The sequence below is a fragment of the Panthera onca genome, assembly GCF_046562875.1.
Source record: "Panthera onca isolate mPanOnc1 chromosome Y unlocalized genomic scaffold, mPanOnc1 haplotype 2 h2.ChrY_unloc_1, whole genome shotgun sequence".
Classification (NCBI taxonomy): domain Eukaryota; kingdom Metazoa; phylum Chordata; class Mammalia; order Carnivora; family Felidae; genus Panthera; species Panthera onca.
In genome coordinates, this window is record NW_027675864.1 from 3251479 (window position 1) to 3279402 (window position 27924).

General features: G+C 47.5%; 1 pseudogene; it reads left to right on the forward strand.

Moving 5' to 3' along the window:
• The first annotated feature begins 1910 nt into the window (after positions 1-1910).
• LOC145715256 (uncharacterized) lies at positions 1911-27924 on the forward strand (annotated as a pseudogene).

Below are 27924 nucleotides of genomic sequence, written 5' to 3' on the forward strand. Positions count from 1 at the left end.
GAATCAAGTTGCCCTATTTAAGGAAATGGTGTTTGACTACAGAGACCTCCAGGTAACAAAGAGGTGGCTGTGGCGGGGGCCTTTCAGCAGGGGCGAGGGCAAGGGCTGAAGCAGATGAGGGGGATAAGGAGGGCACAGAGGTCGACACCCCTTCCAGGGCGGCCCTTCCCACCCAGCCACGGGAAGGGTGAGAGGTAAAACCTTCCACACAGCCTGCTGGTGGCACAAGGAAGCTGTCACTCTGAAGGTGAGGCTGTGCCCCACTGAGCTTCCAGAATCACAGCAAGAGCAGGGAGTCCTGCCCTCAGGACTGAAGACTAATTTGTTAATGGAGCGCCACACAGGGGGTGGGCCCTCTGGACGGGTGCACGCAATTAGTCACTGTGCAGGTAGCAACTATCAAACACTTATTAAAATGCGGCTCTGTGCCACCCCCCGCCCAAAGCGCCCCCGACTCCACGTGCCCAGCAGGACAGCTCTCAGGGACACCCCAGCTCATTTATCCTCCAAGTCCAAGCAGCAGGTGGGGGCAGGAGGCAGGATGAGCTGGGGCATCGCGATTGTGGGTCGGGGAGACGACACTGGACGTGGTAAAAACACATTAGTTCCAGGTTTCATTTTTGTCGCTGCAGAAAATCTTCATTATCCTCTTGTCCGAGGCCCTGGTGGTTTCCAGAAGGATCCTGAGTTGGGGAGGGTTTCTCCCCTAAGGCAGGAGGACGAGTGTATGTTGAATGGCTGAAAATCCCAACAATGAGCCTTGGGGTCCACACTTGGCTCTTGACACTGTAACCTGCCCACGTGCACCCCAGACTCATGGCAACAAGGTCTTGCCCCTGAGCCTCTGATGTGGGTGAGGCCAATGCCCAGATACCCGGGATCAGTGCCTTCTGCAGGAAAGGCTGCTGCACACAGACCCATGGTTTCCCTCCACACCCTGCACTTGCCCCGCACACCACGCCAGTCCCTCCTCTGCCCCTCAGCACACAGCGCCAGGCCTGCAGCACAGAAGGGCCCACCCACAGCCAGCTCACAGCCAGGCTGAGGAGAACATCCAGAGGCCTCTACCCAGAGGGCAGGGCATGGAGGCACCAGGGAAAAGGATGGGTGGTGGGTGCAAAAAGGGCTCTGGAGGCCAGGTGCCTGGAGGCCAGACCTGCCAACAATATTCAGCTGAGGGCAAGAGAGGCTACGGGAGCAGCCAAGAGTAGCCCTGGAAGGCAGGCTGGTGAGCAAGGCAGTGACAAGAGCCAGGGGTGCCTGCACTGATGTATTTGCTGTTCATGGGGCTCTTTTAGCAGACCACATGCTCACGGAGGGCAGGCCTTGTAGGATTCATTTAAATGAATAGCTCCCATGCCTGGAGCAGGGCCTGCCCAGCTCTGTGAGAAAGCTGAACTTGAAAAACTAGCAGGGGTCCCCATGAGCCATCTGTATACTCCTAATGAATGCTGTCTTGTCCCCACTGTCCCCATTAGCCCATCCACCAATGGCCCCAAGTGTTAGGGAAGTGGGTGAGAGACACTGAGAAGCAGGGCTCCTGGGGCATCTGGGCGGCTCAGTACATTAAGCTAGCGACTCTTGATTTCGGCTTAGGTCATTATCTCACGGTTTCAGCCCCACGTCAGCTCTCTGCTCACAGCTCGGTGCCTCCTTGGGATTCTCTCTCTCTCTGCCCCTCCCGCTCTCTATCTCTCCCCCCTCCCCCCAAATAAGTAAACTTTAAAAAAATAAATAAAAGAAGCAGGTCTCTGGTAAGTTGATGCCATTCAGAGCCCACCTACCCACTACTCTGGCTCAGGCTGGTTCAGAACCTGTAGGCCCAAGGAATCACAGCTGAGGGGATGATAGGAACAGGAGCCCCTGGGGCAGCCAGCGTGAGGGGCAGGGAGGGGGTGTGATTAGGAACCATGCTCATGGATCTCACATTTGAGTCCTTCAGTGCCCCTGATGAGGCGTCCCCTGGGATCATCGTCAAGGCGCTGAGGAAGTCCCCAGGGCAAGTGTGCACACGAGCCCACCACAGACATCTGTCACAGTGTATCCACAGGAAAAGCAATTGAATCAGATGCCCCACCGTCCTCTCGCCATGGTGGGTAATCAGGCCCCCTACCCTGCCATGTAGTGGGTCCAGAAACCTCCCTAAGGGTTTGGGGCCTCCTAAGAAAGGGACCTGAGGCTGACGGGCACTCGTCAGCACACTTTACAAACCCAAGACTCAGGGCGGGCGGCACTGGTAATATAACCCCTCATTCCCATGTACAGATTGTAAGACTTGGCTGCCCAATCTAGGTCTCCTTGACTCCAACATCAAGACATCGTTAACTCCCCACTTGCCAGTGTCCGATGAGTGCTGGGCAGTGGTGTGAATGTTCTGGGTGATTTCCGAGGGACTGAACAAATCAAGGGGGTCACCAGGGAATGTCTGGAGCAAAAGCAAACTGGCAGCAGCACCCAGAGAACTTTCAAGTCAAAATAAAGAGGTTTCTTCGCTCTCCAGGCACCTGCTGAGTGCCCCTTACCTGTCTCGTCCCCGCACAGCGTCCTGCATCATCTAAAACACAAACTGCAGGGTCAGACCCAGGTTCGAATCCCAGCTTCACCACTAACCAGCTGTGTCACTTGGGAAATGGCTCACCATCCCCAATGTCACTTTCCCCAATTATAAAAAGGAAACCGAATTCTTAATAGGATTCCTATAAGGATTAAATGTAGCATAGAACATGCCATGTTTAGCTGGGGTCTAGAGTAGGCAGTGGGGTCATCTGGGGCCAGAAGAGCCTGTTTGGGGCATCTGACCTGGACACTGAGGGATGTTTGAAACATCCTTGGCCTGTACCCAGTAGATGCCAGGAGTACACACACGTGCACACACACACACACATACACATACGTGCAAGCACGTGTGAGCACACACACAGTGGTGACAACCACAAATGTCCCCAGACATTGTTGGCTGTCAGCCGGGGGGCAGAATCACCTCTGGTTGAGAAGCATGGCCTCTTTCAGCGTTATTTCCTGCTGGTCCTCATGCAGCGTCCAATCAGAAGCACAGATGCGGGGCACAGACACTCGGGCCACAGCTCCCTTGGGAGGGGTAACACAGAAGCTGAAGTCAGTGGGAGTTAATCTGACCCCCTGGATGACTGTACTATGTATCACTCTCCTAGCCCCAAAACCCGCTTCTCACATCAGTGTGGCTAGAACCAAGCCCCTATCCATGTTGCCAGGCGGTGCTCTTCCTGCTGCCTCCAACATCCAGGCCTGTCACTGACAGTCCTGCCCCATCTCTCCACGGCCCTCCACTCCTCCCCAGAGATGTCTCACAACCATGGCTGTAGCCCTGCCTTCTGCCTGGAGCTCGCAGGACACAGGGCTGGTCCCTACTTCCTTCTGGGCTCTACTCACCCCACGCCCTTCCAGGAAGATGTTTCTGACCTAATCTGGAGCTCCTCTCTCCAGCCCTAGGCTTCTTTATTTTTATAGCATGAATCCTGCTGCATGGACCACAGGATTCTGCTTACTGGTCTCCTGTCATCTCGGACTTGGAACAGGGGCCCCTGTGGGCTGCCGTTTTATTTGTAGCTCCAGCCCGACTGCCTGGCTCTTTTTTTTTATTTTTTTAAAATGTTTATTTATTTTTGAGACAGAGAGAGACAGAGCATGAACAGGGGAGCGGCAGAGAGAGAGGGAGACACAGAATCCGAAACAGGCTCCAGGCTCTGAGCGGTCGGCACAGAGCCCAATGCAGGGATCAAACTCACGGGCTGTGAGATCATGACCTGAGCTGAAGTCGGACGCTTAACCGACCAAGCCACCCAGGCACCCCATGCCTGGCTCTTAAAAAGCAGCTCAACAATATTTGCAGTACAGATCGATGACTAAGATTGGCCAGAGTCCACTGGGGCCAGAAAAAGGAGTGTGGTCCACCCAGACACACTCACAGGATTGATTTGATTCTATAGACGGTGGGTGGCCTCATTATCGATTTGCCCAAAGCCAGTGAATGAGATGGAAGAGGCTGTGACCCCCCCTGCAAGGAGAGGACCCCGAGTTGCCCCCCCCCCGCCAAAGCAAAGCCTTTCCCAACATGAACAAAAGACCTGACTTCACAAATCGAAAGGAACAGTACAAATCCAAAACCCTAGTATAGAGTGGCCATACCCTGCTCGCCCTCCCCTAGTGCTCTTGAGATACTTGTACATCAATCCACTTAAGTGCAGTGCCTACCAGACCTTCCCTACAAAGACCTTCCCTGCAGCCTGAGAAACTCCCCACTGGTGGGCCTTGAAGAGGACCCCAAGGGGTGGGCCCCATCAGCTTGTTTCTGGATCCCTGAGAGTCTTCATTCTGCTTTTATTTTCTGTGTCTCTAGCTGCCTTTCACCTCCTATAGACCTCCTGTGGCCACAGGAAAGCACCCCCTTCCGCCTTCCCGCCATTCCCCCATCCACCCTTCCGCCTTCCTGGGGGCTGCGGCCTCCCCACCCCACACAAACCCAGCTTCCAATGGGACCCAGCCCCTCCCTGACCACAGCCTCAAAGGGACACTAAGAAAGGAAGTTTCCAGCATGATGCGGTCACAACGGACAGGATGCTTTGCTCAGGTATGGTTCTACCTCCTGTCATTTCTGCCATGGGCCTGATGGCAGCACCACAATCCCTGGGTGAACGCCTGGCCCACGCCTACCCACCTCCCCCCCCACCCAATGAAACAGAAGCCAGGTGTCCCTCTCCTCCCACAGAACATCTTCCCAAGGGTCTGGGAGCACACCACCCTCCCCCTGCCTGGCCCGCTCATTCGACCCAGAAAATGAAGTATGTGCCACGCATCATGCCATAGGGCTGGACAGACCAGATCTGGACAATATGGCTGGGAAAATATGGCTTAAAAGAGGACAGGGCGGGACACTCCTGATCTGTCTGGGGACCCTGGGTGTGCACCAAGGGTCGGCGTTGGCACAGCTAGCGGAAAACAAGGCCATGTGAATGAAGAGGAAACAAACGCCTGTGCATGGTTCCAAGCATGAGTCCCAAGGGGGTGGAGTGCAAAGCAAGTGTTGGAGATTGGGCTTCGTGGATAATCTAAGCACTCTGCCAGGTGGGGGTGGGGCAGCAGACTGGGCAGGAGGGGTGGGGGATCTGGTCTCCCATCGGATGCAGGGGACACTGTGTGTGTGTGTTCCCGGGCCTCACTAACTGGTCACTAACTTCCTTTTCCTTTTATCTTGCAATCACTGTCGAAGCTACAAAAGACTGCGAGAATAGTAAAGGAACCCCCATATACCTTTTAGCCCATTTCACTAATACTTCGCTTGGCCAGGTTTTACATATGTACATACGTATGCGCGCGCACTCGTACATAAAGTAAAACCTTGGTTTTCGAGCATACCTCATTCCAGAAACATGCTTGTACTCCTAAACACTCATGTATCAAAGCAAATTTCAAGAACCACTGGCTCAGTTGTGACCACATGACGTTCGGCATCACGTACGACTCATACTGCAAGACATCGCTCCTTCATCAAGTTAAAGTTTATTAGAAATGTTTGCTCGTCTCGTGGAACACTCGCGGAGCAGATTACTCGCAATCCAAGGTTTTACTGTATTTCTAAATCATTTCCAAGTCGGTTGCACATACCATGCCCCTTTGTCGGTTCTGCTCAGGGTCTACACCCTGAGGACAAAACCATCCTCTCACATATTCACAAGTCAGTGACCAGCCTCAGGAAATTGAACACCAGTACAACACCGTAATCTAAACCATGGGTCATATTCCAATGTCATCAACTGTCCCAAAAATGTCCTTATTAAACTTTGTTCCTGCACAGAATGCATTCCAAGGTCACTAACTGTATTCTGTGGTCACATCTCTTTATTTACCTTCTATTCTGGAACATTCCTCGGCCTTGGTCATTCATGCCACAGAAATTTCGAGGAACAGAGGCCTGTGTGTTACTTTCAGGCTGTGCATCAGTTTGGGTTTCCCCGTTGTTCCTTCATGTTCACATGATGGTGCATAGACACCCCTCCAGTGGCCTTAGTGACCGAGTCAAAACGCCCCAAAACGCCCAGGCATTTCTGAGTCTCAAAAGGGCTTCTTCCCATGTGCCCGTCTACCACGTCCTGCCACTGCTGGACTTCCGTCCATTTGGATCCCCCCTGACCATGCTGGTGGCCTAGGAATCCACTTGGAGAAGCCACAAAGGGCTGCCATGGCCCCTGAGAGGATGCAGAGACCGGCTCTCCTCCATCGGCCTCCTTGGGGATGCTCGGCTCCTGACAGAGGTGAGGCGGTGAGGGGAGAGTCTTGCCCTTGCCAGTGTCTGGGCCTGAACCTCCAACGTTTGGGCTGAACAGAAGGTAGGCTCCCCCGGGCTTGATCCCACCGGCTGCTCCCACAGAGGCTCCTGGCTGGTCTGAGGGCTGGGGCCAGCTCACAGACAGAGCCCTCTTCTTCCCTCCTGTGCTCTCCCAAACGGTCAGCTTTTATAGGACACTCTCATACTCCTCCTCCAGGGCTCCCCTTAAGGGGCGCAGACATTCCACTATCAACACTACGGTCAGGACTTCTGGTCTCCAAGTGACAGGGAGGCCGGGAAGCGAGGCAGGAGCAGCCCACAGGGTGCCCCACCCACACCCCCTCCTGCCAAGGCTGCTGCCTGCAAGGCATCTCTGCCCCAACATCAATCATGGAGGGTGGGCTCACTGCACGCCCATGCCCCAGTCCTCTGCCCCCACTAGGCAACGCTGAGGCATTTCCTACACTGTCCCGACACTGTCCCCACGGTCTCTCAGAGGAGCCGCACACACCCATTATTGGCCCCCATCCTGCCCTGCTCCCTTAGGAGCATTAACATCACTCAAACTTGTCTCAGGATAAGTCCCAAACTCAGAGTCCCTCCGTCCCAAGAAAGGTCCCTCAGGGTCTTCGGTGGCCATGCCTGATGGGGCCTAAGCCTCAGAGAGACACCGGCTGAGCCTTCTTGCGCAGACTGCCAGACAACAAAAATGCAACTGAGCAGATTTTAAAGATCTGATTGGCTTTAGGACTCATGAATTGGGTAGCACCCCAAGCGGCAAGCAGAAGGGGCTCCAAGGAGCTGGACAGAAAGGAAGGTCCATCTAGAAGGAGGGCTGGGTAAGAAAGTTACTAGCAACAGCGAAGGGCTGTTGCAGGGAGGCTGCTTTCCAGGTGGAAAGCAAGGGGTCCCTGGATCCAGGAGATGTCTTCTTTCTTTGGGGGGGGGGGGTGGAGAGGCCCCTGTGGCAGAGTCACTGGCACTGATGGAACATTCCTGGCTGGTTCAGACTACGTCTCTGAGGGGGGCTGAAATGCAGTTGGATTAGGCCTTAAGCCCCAGTTTGGGAACTTCAGCGAAGTGACACTATTTGGGGCCTGTGGTTTTCTTTCTAACGACCCACAGCACCCCCACCACCACCCCACCACCCTGCTCACCTCCAGCTCACTGAACTTGCGGCTGACTCCGCCCTTCAGAAGGGAGGCGGTGTCAGGTCAAACAAAACTTGCAGGGAGGTCTGAGATGCCTGAGAATTATCAGAGGCCACAGGACAGGAGGGAGGGGGCAGTATAGGGGTCAAACTGAAACTGACAAGGGTGTCATCAAGGACACCAACACCCTGGATGGGCTCAGAGGAGGCGCCCCTGAAGCCACGTCAGTCCCCCAGATTCTCCTGCTGTACTGCTGTACGTGGATGACCCAGGGCTCATCAGAGTGGATGACAAGCATCCCTCATGAGTTATTAACAGCATCGGTAACGGTGAGACAAAACGATCCCTGGAACACTGTGAGACACCTCAAGTTGTGATTCAATAGGAATAATCATTGTTATTGTAACAGTGAGTTAGAAAATGATTTTATGTTAAGAAACCAACGAGCGGAGACCGATTCGTGAGCGGCTCGCTCACACGCGAGCGTGGCCCGGGTGAGTGATCTGAGGTTGAGGGTTTGTCCTGGATGTTCAGCGTGTGGAGAGGGGGGTGGGGCAGGGTGGAGGAAGATGGATATTTTCAATGCACACACCTCTATCACAACAGCAGCAAATCAAGGGGCAGTACCCCCAGGTGTCAGAACGTAAAGGACGGGCTGGTAAGAACCTGGGTCCCTGAACTTTCATTAACCTAGGAGACACTGGAATTGAAAAACACCAGCTTGGGTAAGACACCAGGCTCTCAGGACTGCTGTGGAGGCAGTGTAGACAAGAAGAGTAGCGGCATTTACTCTGCTATGTGCATTTCCGGAATCCTCTGTTCACCCTGCAGCAACCCCATCAGTCAAGCGGCTAGCCAGGCTCGGGGACACAGCCCTGAACAGCCCTGTACATGGTGGAGCAGGGGCTCAAACCCCAGACTCCAAGCTTCCCTGTCCTTCCAGAGAGACAGGGCAAGAATAAATGAGTGGGGGAAAGAACTGGGTGTGTGGGAGGGGAAAACAGTGCAGAGGAGAAACCACATATCCAGCCATGTGCAGCGGGGAAGCACACAGATGAGCTCCTATAAGGTGAACCTTTTAATTCAGAAACAACCCAGGGCTAACGGGCTTGGCTATCCACTTGCTGCCACACCGTAACCAAGGCATGGGCCTCTGACTGCTATTGCAAATGTCACAGAATGGATGCACATGGAGTGGAATTTTAAACTGGTGTGTTCCTTGTTTCCCCCCTCGCATCCCTCTCCTGTCCAGAAAAAGGAGTTGTGGCCTCATGCATTACCTTCTAATGAAATTTCAACATATTTTCAGTACACTACAATTTAATAGAGATGAAAACATAAATGCTGTCAAAACCCTTCAAAATGGAATTAGCCTGCAACGTCTATTCAGGCTGCATTTCTTTGTGACCTAGTTGGGCTACTTAACAAAGGAAGGAGAATCTCAAAGTATGTATGGGGATGTCTCTCCCTCTCCTGTGTTCATCTGCATCAACCGAGCAGTTACTGAGCACGGAGTCGGGTAGATGCTGTGCTAACTGCCATACAAGAACAATCTTAACCAACAAGCACAGGCCCCGGGAGGCACGGGCACTTTTCCTTCTACATGAAAGGCCAGGAGCAGAGACTCTGGGAGGCCAGGTCCCTGTGTGGCTGGCGCACACTGAGCCAGTCTGCAGGGCACCGCCTCTGTCCTGATTTGATAGCATGTGGGTCTTTTTCTACACAAATTTTCTGTTGCTACTGCAAATAGTTATCACAAATGGTGGCTCAGACGACCTCAGTGGATTCTGGAGGTCAGAAGTGGCTGACACCAAATATGGGCAGGTTGCGCCCCACGCCCCCGGGGGCCCTGTGGGGTGGGGCCTCTCCTCTTCCATCACTCTGTGGGCACAGTGCACCGCTGGCCAGCTGGCCGCTGAGGCCCGTCCTGGCTGCAGGGTCCCCTGCATTCCACGACTCCGCACCCTTCCTGCATCTTCAAGGTGCAATGAGTCCTTCTTGCCCCTCTCACCCCCTCTTTCCCTTTGGCCTCATCTCTCCCACCTCTCTTGTGCCTCCTTCTTCCACGTTTAAGGGTCCGTGAGGCAATGGTGCCCCTGTCCAGACAGTCCAGGAGGGCTTCCCATCCCCAGGCCCTTATTTAATCCATCCTCGGTGCTCCTTGGGCCACAGCAGAGGACACATCCACAGGCCCAACAGGTTACAGTGGACATCTTTGGGGGCCATTTCTCCACCTCCCATAAGCTTCTCACTGGCCTGTTCTTTACCACCCTTTCAGCTCCTTTTCTGAAACATCCAGGCTGCTGGGATAACGCTGAAATCCATTCGTCTCTTCTCTGATGATACATCCATCCCTTGCTACACTACCCAGTCCTAGGTTTACAACAGGAGTCCGCAGAAAAGGCTTCCCCTTGGGAAGTAACAACTGTTTCCTGGCTTTCTCGCATGTTTTTCAAGCTCTCTCCTTTTATTTCTGGTAACAGATCCGCCTCACCCCACACCAGCACTACTGAGATGGGCTCACGCCCAAGGTCTGCTCCTTCAGAACCTCCATACTGGTTCCTGTCTGTTGAAAGTTTGCAGGAAGATTGTCTCTCCCCATGACATGGGATGGGGCATGGCATGAATCTTATGGTTCTGACCTCCAAGGAGGAGACCTGGTCACTACCCACCCCAATGACCTCACAGAAAGACTCCTGGTCTGGTCACATAGCCAGTTGGGACCCACGTGCCCAGCAGGAAACAAGTCACTGTGTCCACATCCCCCACCCTGCCCCATGGTAAGGGAAGGGGGCAGTTAGACTCACTCACCTCAAACCCACAAATGGCTTTCTAACAGAACTGGGAAGATTATGGTAAAGAAAAGAAACCTGACACGTGTCACATTTTTCAGCACATGAGTCCATCGCTACGACATCACTGCCATCATCACTGCTACTCATTCTCAGTACTAAATGGAACCGGAAATCTCTAAAATTTCTGATAAGGAAAATGTCTTTTTCGGAGGGATGGAGGGACACAGTCTTTTGCAAAGGCATGCCGATGAATAAAAGCTCGTGCCTGAGGTGAGAACTGGACAAAAAAAACAGAAAAAAAAAAAACATGGCAACTGGAGGACTTTTCCCAGGGGTTGAGGACCTTGGTTAAGCCCACACCAAAACAGAGTTATGAGGCCAATTACATTTTTAGTCATTTTAAAAAATAATAAATGATAAATCAACAAAAGGGCCCGAGCAACAGAAGAGCTTCCTTTCCCCTCCTCCTCCTGGGAGAAGGCAGATGTGCAGGTAAAGACTGGAGTGTGTGGTGTGTGTGTGTGTGTGTGTGTGTGTGTGTGTGTGTGCGCGCGCACGTGCTCACACCCATATTGGTTACTCTGTCCCAAACACCGTGACTCAAAATTCCGAGAATCTGAATTCTTGTGTACTATGTCCTGCTCATCCCCATAAATGTGTTCTGAGAAGAAAAACACTTAAAACTCATCAATGTATGTTAAACTGAGATCACTACCCTAGAAAAATAGTCTGGGGAAATTAGTGTCAAAAAATAATAGTTTATGGTTCAGTGCCTTATTTTCTTCAAAGGGGCAGAGTTCAACCCCAAGCTCACTGCAAGTAGTCGGGGTAAAAGAAAGGAATTTGTTCGAAACCCATTCTGCATTCAAATACAAATTGTCCGAAATGTGAGTAACTTGGCAGAAGCCCGAAATGTGTCTCTTCCTAAGCTGGGCTTAGGAATAGCGCTGGGCTATTTTTTCCAGGAAGTCATATTCTGCAGGAGCTTCGTGGCCAGCTGCTTGTATCTAACATCAGCCCTGAAGCTGATGTGCAAGAATTTGGAGTACAGCCCCTCCTCCTACTCGAGAACGTTTCTGGCATTGCTCCTTTGTACCTCCCCTTTACTACTAACATTTCCGGCAGTAATGGAGTGGGTTTGCCTCTAAGAGAACTGACTTCATCTACACAGGTGCCGAATGCAGTGGATGTTCTTCCCACCTCCGTTTTGTAGACAACCAAGATGGGACTCAGGGAGAAGGCTGTATTGAGTGTTGTGATTCCCACCTTTCCAGCATCACCTGCCTGACTCTGGTGCCAATCTCAGCAACCTCCCAAGATCACGTGGCTACTAGGTGGGAGAGAACCAGGTCTGGCTGGCTCTAGAGCACACATTCCACTCCACCGAGGAATCTGGGGTATGTAACGGTCAAAATTTTACAACCGATATGACAGCTACTATTTGTCGATGGAGCACACATGGACCTTTTGTTACCCTTTTCTCCACTGCAAGAAGAGAGCTGGTTTCTAGTCTGCCTAGTATCCCATCCTGGCTTTCTGGCCTCCTCAGCAATACAGCCAACATGCACCCTACCAGATTCCTCCAACTCTCCGCCCCTGACAGGGTGCCACGTGTCCTAACGGGATCTGTGAGTGTGTCCCCTTCACAGATCCCAAGGCGCTATTTGAAAAAACAGTGAGAAATCTACCAGACTCTTTGCAAGAAAAGTGAAACGTGGTTCATTGTTGGCTGTTCCCTGCAGGTCAGGCCCATCCACATGTGACTCTGGGACCGACGGGAGGTGGAGGCAGCCCCTTGTTTCCTGCCCACCCACCCTCTCCACCTCAGGCGTGGCTCAGAATTACTCCCCTCTGTGTGTCTTCCACCACAGCAGAGACGCTGCTAAGACACCGCCTTCTCCAGAACAGCATGTCCTTCGTCAGACCCTGTGACCTTCCAGGCCGGCACCTTGCCCCTGCTGGGATCCCATCACATCAGCTCTCCTCTCCCACTCCAAACTCTCCTCCACACCAGGGACAAACCTCAACAATGCACGTCGGGTGCATTCTGTGGCTCCCCCTTTCATCCCGAATGAAGTCCCAGCTCCACGCTTCTGGCCCTCACTTCAGCGGCATCTCACCCGACCTCTCCTTTACACACCTGGACTGTTTTCCAAACGGCATGCCTGACACTTACCCCCACGGACACCATTCTGCCTCATTTCCAGTGTCACTGTGAGGATGCCACTTAACTTTCTGGATGGTAGCTTCAAACTAGAAAAAAACGGAGGTCTCCTCAACTCCCTCACAAGGTTGCTTTGAAGATGAAGTCACATTATATATGCGGTGCAGACCTCGAAATACGTGCTACTTGGAGATGTTAACAATGAGGAGCCCAGGGCAGCTCATGACTGCGTAAGACAGGGCCAGTTATGTGACCCCCCAGTGCCTCCTCCCCCTGCCTGGAACACGGGAACAAGAGTAGGACCTACCTGATAGCGTTGCAGTGAGAACTGAGTGGTTCAGACCCTTCGCAGAGCACCTGATGCGTGACGGATGAGGAAGCTTAGCCGCCATCTTCATCACTGACAAGCAACAAAGGCAAAAGACAGGAAGGTAAAATTAAACTGCCTTAGAACTCGCAACCGCCTTGAGGCAGGCAGAGCACAGGAACTCAGGACCCCATGAAGCATAATGCATAAAGCATTACCGTTAATGCTTTCCTAGAGGCAAAAAGCCACCTTAGCTTGACAAAAGCCAGACCTCCAGGATCCCGCAAGACCTCTTCAACATGCAAACACCGTCATTTTGCAAAATGCCTTGATTTCTACCTGCCCCCAAGTTGAAAGCTCCTCACAATCCCAGTGCATCTCTTTCTGCCCAGGGGTCCTGTCCCTGTGCCTTTGATAAAACCACCTTTTCCAACTCAAAATGTGTCAAGAATTCTTTCATGACTGTTCACTCTGAGCGCATATCACGTCACATCACACCACCCACCACCCACCACCACCAGCACCATCATCAAGATCATCCCTGGTGCACCAGGGGGACGTGTGACCCCCTCGAAGCTCCCTGGGCTCAGCCTCATGAGCAGCCGCATCAGCGCTTGTCCAATCTGTGTTCTGGCACAGTCCTCGCACCCATCTGCTGTACAAAACCAGTAAGTAACTGCGGCCACTACTTTTAGCACTCCCCATGAACCAAGCACCGCCCTGTGACTCTGACACACATGAAGCAGACTAATCTCTCCCCCCCAGGCAAGTAGGAGACTTGGAGCTGCCTTGTCTCCTCCCAGACAGCAGCAAAGCCTTTCTGTTCTCTGCATCGCCAAGCAGCTACCTCCATCCCGGGAGCATGGCGGTGTCTACAGGAGGTGGGCTGGAAGGAGGTCTGTGCAGAGTCCCAGGCACAGATGAGTGACCTTGCAGCTTGATGACCAGTGGTCAACCTCCTGACCCCAGCTGAGAGGTAGTTCCCACCACAGAGAAACAAGTTATTGGTGCTACAGTTCCTACTGCTCCCTAATAATGAACCCTGAGACTTAGCTCTTCAAAGACAGTAACACCTGTTATCCCTGTTTTGGGGAGAGGGAGTCATGGGAAGGGGACTTGGGAGCAGCTGTGCCTGGTAGTTCTCACTCAGGGTCTCTCGCAAGACTGTAGTCAGATGGCGGCTGCCATGAGAGTCGCCTTCCCTCACATGCCTAGAGTCTGCACTGGGGAGACTCAGAGACAGCTGGGGCTTCGGCAACATCTCCTTTCCTATGCACCTCCCCCAGCATAGTGACTTCATGCTCCCTGGCGTGGCAGCTCTGAGCCCCAAAAGGGGTATGTTCAGTGAGAGACACAACCAAGAAGACACTGCCTTTTGGACACCTTTTCCAAAGGAGTCCCAGAAGCCATGCATCATCACTTCTGCCACATTCCCCACCCAGGTCACAGAGGCCAACCCAATTTCAAAAGGAAGGGACATAAGAATGACTTTTTTTTTTTTCCTTTAAAGTCTACTTATTTTAGGGTCAACCCGGGTCGCTCAGTCAGTTGAGCATCTGACTGGCTCACGTCATGAGCTCACGGTTTGTGAGTTTGAGCCCTGCGTTGGGCTCTGTGTTGATAACTGGGAGCCTGGAAACTGCTTTGGATTCTGTGTCTCCCTCTCTCTCTCTGCCCATCTCCTACTAATCTCTCTCAAGTTTATGTATTTTTGAGAGAGAGCTTGAGGGAGGGAGGGAGGGAGGGAGGGAGGGAGGGAGGGAGGGAGGGAGGGAGGGCGGGCGAGCGGGAAGGGAAGGGAAGGGAAAGAGAGAGAAAGAGAGAAAGAGAGAGAGAGAGAGAGAGAGAGAGAGAGAGAGAGAGAGAGAGGGAGAGAGAGAGAGAGAGAGAGAGAGAGAATCCAAAGCAGGCTGTGTGTTATCAGCACAGAGCCTGACACGGGCCTCAAACCCACTAACCATGAGATCATGATGTGAGCTGAAATCAAGAGTTGGACGCTTAACTGACCGAGCCCCCCAGGAGCCCCAAGACTGACTTTCAGTGAGGCAGGGGCAGAGTTCGGTAAGAACACATGGACAAAGGGGCGCCTGGGTGGCTCAGTTGGTTAAGCAGCCCACTTTGGCTCAGGTCATGATCTCACAGTCCATGAATTCAAGCCCCGCATCGGGCTCTGTGCTGACTACCATAATCATAAAATCACGTTCAAATAAATGATTCAGTCTAGTATCATTTAAATAAATAAAATATTTCAATTCATAAATTTATTAGGTACATTCAACATATCAAGGATAGTTTCAAATAGTCCAGTGTTAACGTTGCTAAGGTCTAGATTACAATGGGAGTCTAGGGATACCTGGGTAGCTGAGTCAGCTGAGTGTCCAACTTCTGCTCAGGTCATGATCTCACAATTTGTGAATACAAGCACCACACCAGACTCAGTGCTATCAGGATAAAACTCACTTTGGATCATCTGTCCCCTCTGTTGCCCCTTCTCTGTTTGTGCTCTCTCTGTCTCAAAATCAACATTATTATTTTTTTCATTGTTTTAATTTTTTAAATGTTGATCTATTTTTAAGAGAGAGAGAAAGAGTAAAAGCCGGGCCAGAGTGAGAGAGAGAGAGAGAGAGAGAGAGAGAGAGAGAGAGAGAATCCAAAATCCAAATCCGATTCCGGGCTCAAACTGATAGACTGTGAGATCATGACCTGACCTGAAGTCAGATGCTTGACTAATTGAGCCACACAGGAGTCCATAAAAACTGTGACTTTATAAGAAATTACATTTGTTTGAAAATCATATAATTGGCTTTACACCATATGCTATTGGCTTTACGAAAGACTTTAGTGAACAGATTCATCAAACCACTTACTCTAATTAATATATTAACTTCCAAAATATCATCTTCAGTGGGTCTGATCCAGGACCACATCATATTAAACATGAACAAACAAGCAAGCAAGCCAACAAACAGACAGGCAAAGAAACAAACAAAACAAGAACTAGTAGCAAATCATGACGCATAATGATCCATCCCACTGTCAACTTTTGTTACTATTTTTTTGGCCAAAGAGCTTATTTCAAAGGATTCTATTGCTTTTAATACAGATGAACTTCTGCAAATAGTTCAGCATATAGGTTTGAGGACATACTGAAAATGTAAAGGAAATACATAATTTTATATTGTATAACCTTAGGCCTCTAACTTCCATGAAACTCCAAAAGGAGGACATTACCAGCACCATGAATTCTCTCCCTGCGATCACTCCCCATTCCTGCTCCATCTCCCTTCCCCAACGTAATCGATATCCTGACTTTGAGCAACAGAGATTAAATTAGTCCGTGTTTGAATTTTATAAAAATATAATGGAATAATATGCATTTCTTTAGATCTGGCTTCTTCCGTTCAACACTATAACGCTCATCGATGTTGCTTTGCATAGGTGTAACTCAGGGATTGGTACTTCCATATTGTATTCTCTTACATGATTATTTAACAATTTGCTTATCCCTTCTACTGTTGATTCACGTTTGGAATGTATGTTTCCATACTGTACTTATTATGCGGAAGGCTGCTATGAACATTTCCCTTTTACTGTGCTCAGCATGAAGCGTATCTACCACAGCATGTTAATGTTTAGTTAGCTGCCTTAGCCTTAAACCCTGGCTGTACATCAGAATCACCCTGATGTCTGGATGTCAGTTCCACAGATCATTCTAATTTGAGCATGGGTTAAGAACCACGAGGGTAGATGTTGAAATCCCCAGACAAAAGGAGGAGATGAATCCAGTTTAAGGAATTCTCAATGGGTTCCTCTTTCTGGACAATAAAATGCAATGCAAAAATTATTTTGTGGCCATATTGACATCACTTTCCTCCCCCTCGCCCTCATCTCCCTCCCCCTCCCCCTAGCCCTCCCCCTCACCCTTCCCCTCCTCGTCCCCATCCTCCTCCTCCTCCTTCTTCTCCTTCTCCTTCTCCTTCTCCTTCTCCTTCTCCTTCTCCTTCTCCTTCTCCTTCTCCTCCTCCTCCTCCTCCTCCTCCTCCTCCTCCTCCTCCTCCTCCTCCTTCTTCTTCTTCTTCTTCTTCTTCTTCTTCTTCTTCTTCTTCTTCTTCTTCTTCTTCTTCTTCTTCTTCTAAAGCTTTTTTCATAAAGCTCCTAAACAAAAAGACTACCTATAGGCTTTAAGAGACTCTGCATGGCTTCCATAATATGTTGAAAATACCCCAAATTCTCAAAGGAAACGTCTTTAGACATGTTCTAAAAATATGTGTTCCATGATACGGCACACTTGAGTGGGAGATTAGGGTATCAAATATCTAGACACACCCTAGTTTGGTATCCCAGCTCCATAAATACTGAGACTGGAAAAGGCAAGAGATAATTTTCCATGGTCCAGATAAAGACAGAATTAAATGAGATCTCCTTAGTAGTAACTGTTACAACTGAAAATTTAGTTGGTGCTGTTTAATTTTCTAGTTTCCTGAAGCTGCTTTTTGGATTCATGCCCAGAATCTGTCTTGATGAATATATGTCAGAGAATGAAAGCCAAAAACCAACTTGTGACTCTAGAAAGTACTGCAACAGTTAACATCGAGGTATCACAAAACTCTGAAAGCACATTCTTCAAGTTCAGTCTCCAATATGCATTGAGAGGTAGGAGAAAACAGAGGTCATGGTATAACTCTTTTGTGAAATGTGAAGATATGTGCAGTAAGTTATTGTTTTTGTGAAGTTAGGTAATTGCCTTTAGTTTGTGATGTAAACGTTGTTTCAAGGTTGCGCTTGAATCCGAAAATTCCTTCAGCAGACTCCCCTCCCACCTGATATGACATTGACTCCACCACTTCACCAGAATGATTTCTAAAGTTTGACCATGTTTGAGTGTTTATAAAAGTTTCTGGAAGCATGGAAGACCTCATCTTTGCCTTCAAGAAACTTACAATATTAGAGGGTAGGAAAAACCCAAACACCATACAAAGCACAGTAAGACTTCAAGGTCAAGTTTCATGTATCAGGAGAAGTCCACTGAGCTGAGTTGATCAGTAAAGGCATCTCAGAGGCATAGCACAAAGAATCTTAAAGGATGACCAAATTTTTGGCTGGCAGGCAGAAAGGAGAAGGACAAAGGAGACAAAAGCAAATGTGTGGGAAAAAAGGAGGGGCAGGCATTCCAAGAACAGTGAGAACAACCCTGTTGGAGTTTGAGGTTTTTCTACAACAGTGGCCATTAAGTATTTGTGACGATGACCAAGACTGGGTAGAAGATGAGGTACCTACATCACCCATCAATTCCATAATCTTATGTAAGAAGGTCTTGTTGACAGCGAAGAATTGGAGACCATCAGTTAGAACCTCCAGATGGTAATAACGAAGCAATTCGGTAGAAACAAAACAATGAAAAGTTAAAATTCTAAGCAAACTTCTGTAAGTATGTGAATTAATACCCAATCAATAAGCAATTAAAATCCATGACCAACTTAAGACCCCTCTTGTGTCTCTCTGTTAATGGGACATTGTCTTCAGTTGCTCAAGAGGGAAAGAGACTCATTGTCAGTCGCCCCTCCTCAACGTCTTTCCCTGATCCATTCAGCAGCAGGGGTTCTCAACTCCACCTCCAACATATGCCACACCAGCTAGTTTCTCACCACCTTCTGCCTACTCTGCATTTTCGTTCTTAGCCCCATGCTGCCTTTCCCTTCCAACCAAAATCCCAGTTCATTCTTTTCACTACGTCAGGAATGCAATCTAAAAATCCTGAATCTGAGCAGTTCATTCCTCTGCTTAAAACAACCCTCTAATCTCTACTGTACTCAAAATGACACATAGAATCTGTAACGTGACCACCAGACATTGGCAGTCCTGCCTTGTCACCCCTCTAATGCCATCTTTCCTCATTCTCCTTTCATTAGGTGATTGGGACCATCTCTTCTCCTGGTTTCTCAAATTGGACCCACGTAGGTTCCACTTCGAATGCATTTTGTGTTCGCTAGTTTCCTTACCGTTCTTGCTACGGGTCCAAGTTTGAATAAAGCACTTTTCTCCCCAAGAACCCTTTGTTGGCCAGTCCTCTAATCGACATTCTGTCCCCTGTGTCATTCCTTCTCATAACATTTAGTCTTTTATTTATCAGCATTTGCCACAAGTTGTAATTACACATGTACCTTTTGTAGCTAAGGTTTGAAACATCCTGAATATATGGAGCGTGCATGTTTGATTATCACTGTGTACTTGAACCTAATAACACCTGACACCTAAGGTGCTCAATATTTATATCCACAGTGCCTGAAATAGGGGACTTTTAACTATCTCCCGGTGTGCTGGACTGCAATATACATTCAAGTCTTCAATAATCTCTACCACCAAATTTATTATTCATATACAAAAAAGGGAAGGGTCACCTCCTCAAGAATAGGAAAAACAGTTTGCCTTGTCGATAGCTTCTATGGTGTAGCTTACATTTTGCCCTACAAAAGACCCCACCCTGGAGATACACTTTGCATGGATGTAGTGACAACTATGAGGAAATCAAAACAAAATACAATGTTTATTGAGTGTAATGTGCCAGGATTTTTTCAACACGTTTTACAGCATTACCAATAATCTCACAACTATACTGAACATAGGCGTTATACTTCCCCTTTACATAGTGGAGAAGTAAACTCTGAGGTATCCTTTGTCTACAGTCTAAGATCTGGCTGGTAGAAGAAATTGATGGGGCCATGTAATTTAAATAATCCACAATTTTGCACAAGGTAACCTCTGGGAAATCAGAAAATGAGCGGCTTTCATAAGTGCAGCTGCCCAGAGCCTTTCGGAGGAGCCGTCTGTGTGGAGCCCGGGCTATGGCGCCATCACATCTCCAGGATCTCACTACCAGGAGAAACCCCCATTGTTGGGAAGGGCAAGAACATCCATCCATGGCAATTTAAGGTGTTTTAACCCCTGTGAAGGTAGTGCAAACCTCCAATTACTTCATTCGGTACTTCAAGGAGCAAATCAAAGCACACCTCGTGGGATTTTCAAAAATCACTCTGAGATGAGAAATCAAACAACGAAAGTCATAGCAACACAAAGCAAGTAACATTTTTCAAAACACACCTCCAGAAGGGCCAGGCCATGGAGAGGGGATGAGCCCACTTTAATGTAGCAGTGCTCTCAGGTGCAGAGCACATAACACAAAACAAAACAAAACAAAACAAAACAAAACAACAACAACAACAACAACAACAACAAAAACGTTAAAACACATAAGGAATAGAAAACTATCCACAATGATGAAACGGAATAATTCCCCTCAGATGAAATTACAGGAGAAGTGACCGTTGAAGAATTGATCAAAATAGATAAAAGCAGTATAACAGCAAGAATTTAGAATAATTGTCATAAGATTAATCACTGGGCTTGAAAAAAGGCATAGAAGACAACAGAGAATTTAGTATTGCAGTGATAAAAGAACTAAAACATAGCCATGGTTAGTTAAAAAGGCAATTTTTGAAAGTATATGTTGCTAATGATTTTGTCATGTCAAACAAAGTTATAAATAGGTGTTATTTCCAAACCCTATTCACGTGCACTCTTATTATGGCTAGAGTCTATAAAAAGTTATTGCATAATTGCATTAAACATGATTACCAGTGCAATCTATTTTTTTTTAATTCCATTTGTTCATTTATTTCAAAGCCAGAATAGAGCATGGAGAATGTACCCTGTAGGTTCTGGATTCTCTCCTAGAATCCAAATGTCTTATTTAGGATGCTACCATAAAGACAGTAAAACAATATTATCTGTACCATGAACGTGGAAAATTTGGTACACCTCACTAGTATTACAATTTTGCTGTTTAGCATATGTGTTTACAAATATGCACGTGTGCACTGGGTGAAGTTAGATGTTTCATACTTCTATCCATAACATGAGGAATTCAATATATTTTAAAGAGTTAGATTCCAGTTACCAATTCTAATGTGGGATAACATGCAAAGTTCTTGCTTATTTCTCACTTATTGTGCAATTATGAAGTTACCATAGAGCCCAAAGAGTAAATTCTTTTTATCTACACTTAACTGAACATATATCACTGAAATTTCAACTTTGGCCTTTCAAAGATGACATGAGACTGAACGCGGAAAACCCAAAAAAACTCCATGAAAACGCCGCTAGATCTGATATATGAATTGACCAAACTCACAGGATACAAAATCAGTGTAAAGAAAGTGGTTGCATTTCTATACACCAATAAGGAAGCAACAGAAAGAGAAGTCAAGAAATCAATACCAGTTACAATTTCACCAAGAACCCTAAAATACCTAGCAAGAAACCTAACCAAAGATGTAAAAGATCTGTACGGTGAAAAGTATAGAAAATGAATGAAGGAAAATGAAGACACAACAAAATCAGCGAAAAAAAAAAACAATCCATGCCTATAGAGTGGAAGAATGAATGCTCTTAAAATGTCAATACTACCCAAAGCAATCTACACAGTTTATGCAATACCAATCAAAATTGTACCAACATTCTTCTCCAGACTAGAGCAAGCCATCTGAAAATTGGCACGGAACAAAAAAAGAACCTGAGTACTCAAACTTATGTTGAAAAAAGGAAGCCAAAGTGGGCGGCAGCCCAGACTCCCACCTCTCCTACGAAGCTATAATCAAAAGATAGTATGACATTGGCACAAAAACAGGCACATTAACCAATGAAACAGAATAGAGAACTCAGAAGGTGCCCCGCAAATGTATGGTGAACTAATCTTTGACAAAGCTGGAAAGAGAATCCAATGGATAGAAGACAGTCTCTTTCCAAATGGTGCTGGGAGTACTGAACATGATGAAGAATCAACTAGATGACTTTCTTACAACGTGCACAAAAATAAATGCAAAATGGATGAAAGACTTAAATGTAGACAGGAAACCATCAAAACCCTAGAAGAGAAAAGAGGAAAAAAAACCCTTTGACCTCAACTGCAGCAATTTCTTCCTTGGCATGTCTCAAAAGCCAAGGGAATGAAAAGCAAAAATGAATTATCAGGACCTGGTCTAGATAAAAATCTTCTGCACTGCAAAGGAAACAATCAGCCAAATTAAAAGGCAACCGATGGAAGGAGTGAAGATATTTGCGAATGACATATTGGTAAAGGGTTAGTATACAAAATGTATAAAGAACTTACCCAAGTCACACCTGGAAAATGTAATACAGTGAAAAAATGGGCACAAGACATGAATAGACACTTTTCCAAAGGAGACATCCAGATGGCCCACAGACATATGGAAAGATGCTCAACATCACTCATCATCAGGAAAATACAAATCAAAGCCACACTGAGATACTACCTCACACTAGTCAGTGTGGCTAAAATGAGCAACTCAGGAAACCACAGATGCTGGCGAGCATATGGAGAAAGACTAACCCTCTCTCCCTGTTGGTGGGAAAGGAAACTGGTGCACCACTGTAAGCATGAAACCTACGGACATCACAATGACTCTAAACGCATATCTTTCCCTAATAACACTGAATTTCAATGGACTAAATGCTCCAACCAAACAACATAGCGTATCAGAATGGATAGAAAAAACAAAAACAAAAAACAAAACAAGACCCATGTCTTTGCTGTCTACAAGAGACTGATTTTAGACATGAGGACACCTTCAGATTGAAAGGGAGGGGATGGAGAACTATCTATCATGCTACTGGAGGTCAAAAGAAACCTGGAGTAGCCAACTTATATCATACAAAGTAGAGTTTAAATTAAAGGCTGTAACAAGAGGTGATGAAGGGCTTTCTATATTAATTTCAGGGTCTCTCCATCAGGAAGAGCTGAATATTTGAAATGTCTACACACCAAATTCGGAGACACACACATATATAAAACAATTAATTAAAAACATACAGAACCTTATTGATAAGAATGTGGTAATTTCAGGGACATTAATAAATCACAGAAAAATGATGGCAAATCTCCAAAAGCATGGAGATTAAAAAAAAAAAAAAACATCCCACTAACGAATAAATGGGTCAACCAGGCAATTTGAGAAGAAATTAAAAGATATAAGGAAACAAATGAAAATGAAACACAACAATGCAAACCCTTCGGGATGCAGCAAGGGCTGTCCTAACAGGGAACAACAAACAAAACTAAACAAACAAACAAAAAAAGACAAGAAACATTGCTATCCAGGCCTATCTCAAGAAACAAGAAAAATCCCCAATACAAAATCTAACAGCACACCTAATGGAACCACAAGCAGAACAGCAAAGACACCCCAAACCGAGCAGAAGGAGAGAAATAATAAAGATCAGAGCAGAAATAAACAATATGGAGTCTAAAAGAAAACAGTAGAGCACATCAATGAAACCAAGAGTTGTGTTTTTGAGAAAATACACAAAAGTGATAAACGTCTAGCCTGGCTTCTGAAAAAGAAAAGAGAGGGGACCCAAATAGGTTAAATCACAAATGAAAATGGATTTATTACAACGAATCCCTCAGAAATTCAAGCAATCATCAGGAAACACTATAAAATCTTCTATGCCAACAAACTGGACAACCTGGAAGAAATGGACAAATGCCTCCATACCCACACACTTCAAAACTCAAACGGGAAGAAATAGAAAATGTGAACGCACCCATAACTAGTGAGGAAATTGAATCAGTTATCAAAAATCTCCCAATATATAAGAGTCCTGGACCAGGTGGCTTCCCTGGCGAATTCTAGCAGACATTTAAAGCAGACATAATAGCTATCCTTCCCAAGCTGTTCCAAAAAATGGAAATGAAAGGATACTTCCAGACTCATTTTATGAAGCCAGCACTACTTTGATTCCCAAACCAGACAGAGACACAGAAAAACGGAGAATTACAGGCCAATATCCCTGATGAATAGGGGTGCAAAAATTCTCAACAAGATACTAGCAAATCACATTCAATAGCATATAGAAAGTATTATGCAACACAATCAAGTTGGATTCATTCCTGGCCTGCAGGGCTAGTGCCATATTCACAAATCAATCATTGTGCTACATCACATTAATAAAAGATAAGAACCATAGTACACTGCCAATAGATGCAGAAAGAAGTATTTGAGAAAATACAGCTTCCATACTTAATACAAACCCTCAAGAAAGTTGGGATAGAAGGAACCTACTTTACACATCATAAAAGCCATTTATGAGAAGCCCAGAGTAAATATCATCCTCAATGGGGAAAAACTGAGAGCATTCCCTGTGAGATCAGGAACAAGACAGAGATGTCCACTCTCACCCCGGTTGTTGAACATAGTGTGGGAAGTCTTAGCATCATTAATCAGACAGTAAATGAAATTAAAGGTATCATCACTTGCAACGATGAAGTCAAACTTCCACTTTTTGCAGATGTCATGACACTATACATGGAAACTCCTACAGACTCCATCAAAAGTACTCTAGCGTTGATGCATGAATTTAGCAATGTTGCAGGGTACAAAATCAATGTACAAAAATTGGTTGTGTTTTATACACCAATAATGAAGCAACAGAAAGAGAAATAAAGAAACGAAACACACTTACAATGCACCAAGAGTCATAAAATACATATGAATAAACCTAACCAAATTTGTAAAAGATCTGTATGCTGAAAACTATAGAAAGCTTGTGAAGGAAATTGAAGAAGATACAGAGAAAGCGAAAAACTTTCCATGCTCGTGGATTGGAAGAATAAATATTGACGAAATGTCAATACGACCCAACGCAGTCCTCACATTATATGCAGCCCCAATCACATTGCACCAGCATTCTTCTCCAAGCTGGAACAAGCAATCATAAAATGTGTATGGAAACACAAAAGGCCCTGAATAGCCAAAGTAATACTGAAGAAGAAAACCAAAGTGAGAGGCACTACAATGCCAGACTTCAGTCTGTACCACAAAGCTATAACCATCAAGACAGCATGGTATTGGCACAGAAACAAATACATAGACTTAATGGCATAGAATAGAGACCCCAGAATTGGACCCACATACCTATGGCCAACTAATCTTTGACAGAGCAGGAGAGAATATGCAATGGAAAAAAAGACAGCATCCATTTAACAAATGGTGCTGAGAGAAGTGGACAGCAACATGCAGAAGAATGAAACTAGTCCACTTTCTTACACCACTCACAAAAATAAACTCACAATGGATGAAGGACGTGAATGTGAGACAGGAAACCATCAAACCCTTGAGGAGAAAGCAGGAAAAATCATCTCTGACCTCAGCGTCAGCAAGTTCTTAGTTGACACATCTCCAAAAGCAAGGGAATAAAAGCAAAAATGAACCATCGGACCTAATCGAAATAAAAATCTTCTCCACAGTGAAGGAAACAATCAACAAAACTAAAAGGCAACTGACCGAATGGGAAAAGATGTGTGCAAAAGTTATACTGGATAATTGGCTAGTATCCAAAACCTATGAAAAGAACTCACCAACTCCACACCCGGGAAACAAATAATCCAGGAAGAAACGAGCAGAAGACTTGAACAGACACTGTTCTAAAAAAGACATCCAGATTGTCAAGAGACACATGAAAAGATGCTCAAGAGCACTCCCTGTCAGGGGAATCCAAATCAAAACCGCACTGAGATACCACCTCATGCCAGTCAGAGTGGCTGATGTGAGCAAATTAGAAGACTATAGATGCTGGTGAGGATGTGGAGAAACAGGAACCCTCTTGCACTGTTGGTGGGAATGCAACCTGGTGCAGCCGCTCTGGAAAACAGTGTGGAGGTTCCTCAAATCATTAAAAATTGATCTACCCTAAGACCCAGCAATAGCACTGCTAGGAATTTACCCAAGGGGTACAGGAGTGCTGAGACATAGGGGCACATGTACCCCAATGTTTATAGCACTACTTTCAACAACAGCCAAACTATGGAAAGAGCCTAGCTGTCCATCAACTGAAAAGTGGATAAAGAAGGTGTGGTTTATGTATATACAATGGAATACTACTTGGCCATGGAAAGAATGAAATCTGGCCATTTGTGGCAACGTGGATGGAACTGGGGGGTATTATGCTACGTGAAATAAGTCAGGCAGAGAAAGACAGATATCATATGTTTTCATCCATGTGTGGATCCTGAGAAACTTAGCAGAAGACCATGGGGGAGGTGATGGGGGCAAAAAGTTATAGAGAGGGAGGGAGGCAAACCATAAGAGACTCTTCAATACTGATAACAGACTGAGGGTTGACGTGGGGTTGGGGAGAGGGGAAAGTGGGTGACGGGCATTGAGGAGGGCACCTGTTGGGATGAACACTGGGTGTTGCGTGGAAACCAATTTGAAAATAAATTACATTGAATGAAAAAGGAAATCCAGGGGTTGCTCTTACTGTATATGAGATTGTTTTCCATTTTCAGCACTTTATGAGCGTGAGGTAGTAGTGGCTTAAGCTGCGTAGATGAAAGTTTTGTGTGTTTAAGAAAAGGAGTTGAATAAAGACAGAGGCCTGTCACATGTATCACGTTGACCTTGGCAAGTTTCTCTTCTGATTGTTACCATGAATTATCACTCTTAGTGATTCACCTAGTTTGGAGTCATCCTTTCATGCGGAAGTGGATTTCAGTTGATCATGGTAGGTGGTCCTTGTAGTATTTTGTGAATGAATTGTGTATGTGGTGATGATGGATGGACTATGCTGGTTGCTTTCAAAAGCACTTACACGGACGGTGTAACACGTTTTCTACCCTTGGAATCCCATATGGTCTCTTACTCCCTGTGTATGACTTACCTGAAATACCATGAATTGGTAGGTAGTGAATAGGTTTTAGTGGCACTGAATGCCCTACTGGCCACTCACACAGAATTCGTTGCCACTTTGCTCTTAAGCACACAATGACTCGGTCTTCCCTAAGCTGCATGAAAGTGAGCATGGATACTAACTAGGCAAACTGTTTGCTGCTGCTGTGAAGAACAGTTTCCTGAACTGTGAGCTGTAGCAACACACATATGGAACCCTAAGCAAGGCACAGTGTATCGGTATTCTTTGAAAGGGAAGAGTAGTTATTTCATTTTGGATTTCAGTGCCTTGCATGACAAGTCACTTAATTAGCTAAAACCCTCTTAGAGTCATGTTTGATTGCAAGTTGTGTGTACTGTCCACCGCTAAGTGTCACTTCATTTAGATGGAATTAATGGAGGCTGAAGCACCCGTGCATTCACCTCTAGGACAACCCTCTTGAACTCGTGAAGAATTATGGGCCTTCTCAGGTAAGATTACGTGCAGGTCTTTCTCAAGGGCATAGTCTTAAACACAGCCAAACCTAAGGCAGCTTTGGGCAGCCCACCGTGATAAGATATGCAGACATTTTGACCTCACAAAGCGCCTGGTCTCCTAGCAACTGCGGTGTAACTCTCACAGCCTGCCTCCTGATTTGGCTTCATGGTAGGAAATTCATCAGGGCCCTGAGGCGGCCTTGAGACCTGGCAAGCGCGGGCGGCCCCTAGCGGCCTCACATCTTGAGCAGCAAGAAGAAGCTGGGGGCGCTGGCCCCAGGAGGCCCTGGGCCTGGCCGCCTGGAAAGAGCCTCTAGCGCTGCAGTAGGGGCGCCCTGGAGGCGACTGAGGAGAAGATGGTGTACACGAGGAGGCAGCAGCCCCCAGAGGCTTGCCTCCAGACGGGCCGGCCAGCTGCCAGGCGGAGGCGCCACGGAGCCCGGAAGGTGGCGGTCGGCCTGAGGAAGGTGCCGCCCCCGCCGCCGCCGTCCCGCGAGGATAGCAGCCCCCGCATTCCCACGCCCTCCGGGCCCTATCCTGGGGTTCGCACCCTGGAGGAGAGTGGGAGGGCGGCCACCCCGACGTTGACCACCTTCCTCACCATCCGCGGAGTGGGTGACGTGTGGGTGGAGAGCAGCCTGGCAGAAGCGCGGCGTCAGGCGCGCGAAGTCCTGGGAGTGAACCTGGCACCCGTGGTGAGACTCCGCCGCTTCCCAGTGCCTGGGCATGAGATGCGGGCCACCGCCGCGCGACCTCTCAGCCCCGGGAAGGCTTGTGCCTTTAGGGATGAACCAGGGACAGCCGGGACAGCGTCCCCTAGTGCACTTTATGGGCGAAGAAGGACCAGACGGTCCCGGCCAGCGCCCCCGGGAAGCGGCGCTGCCTTCTGGGACTCCGGGGCATCTGTGCCCCTCTGCTGCCTACCACCACCGGGTCTGCGGAGGGAGAAGACCTTTGGACAGCAAGGGAGGTCCCCTTTCGTCCTAA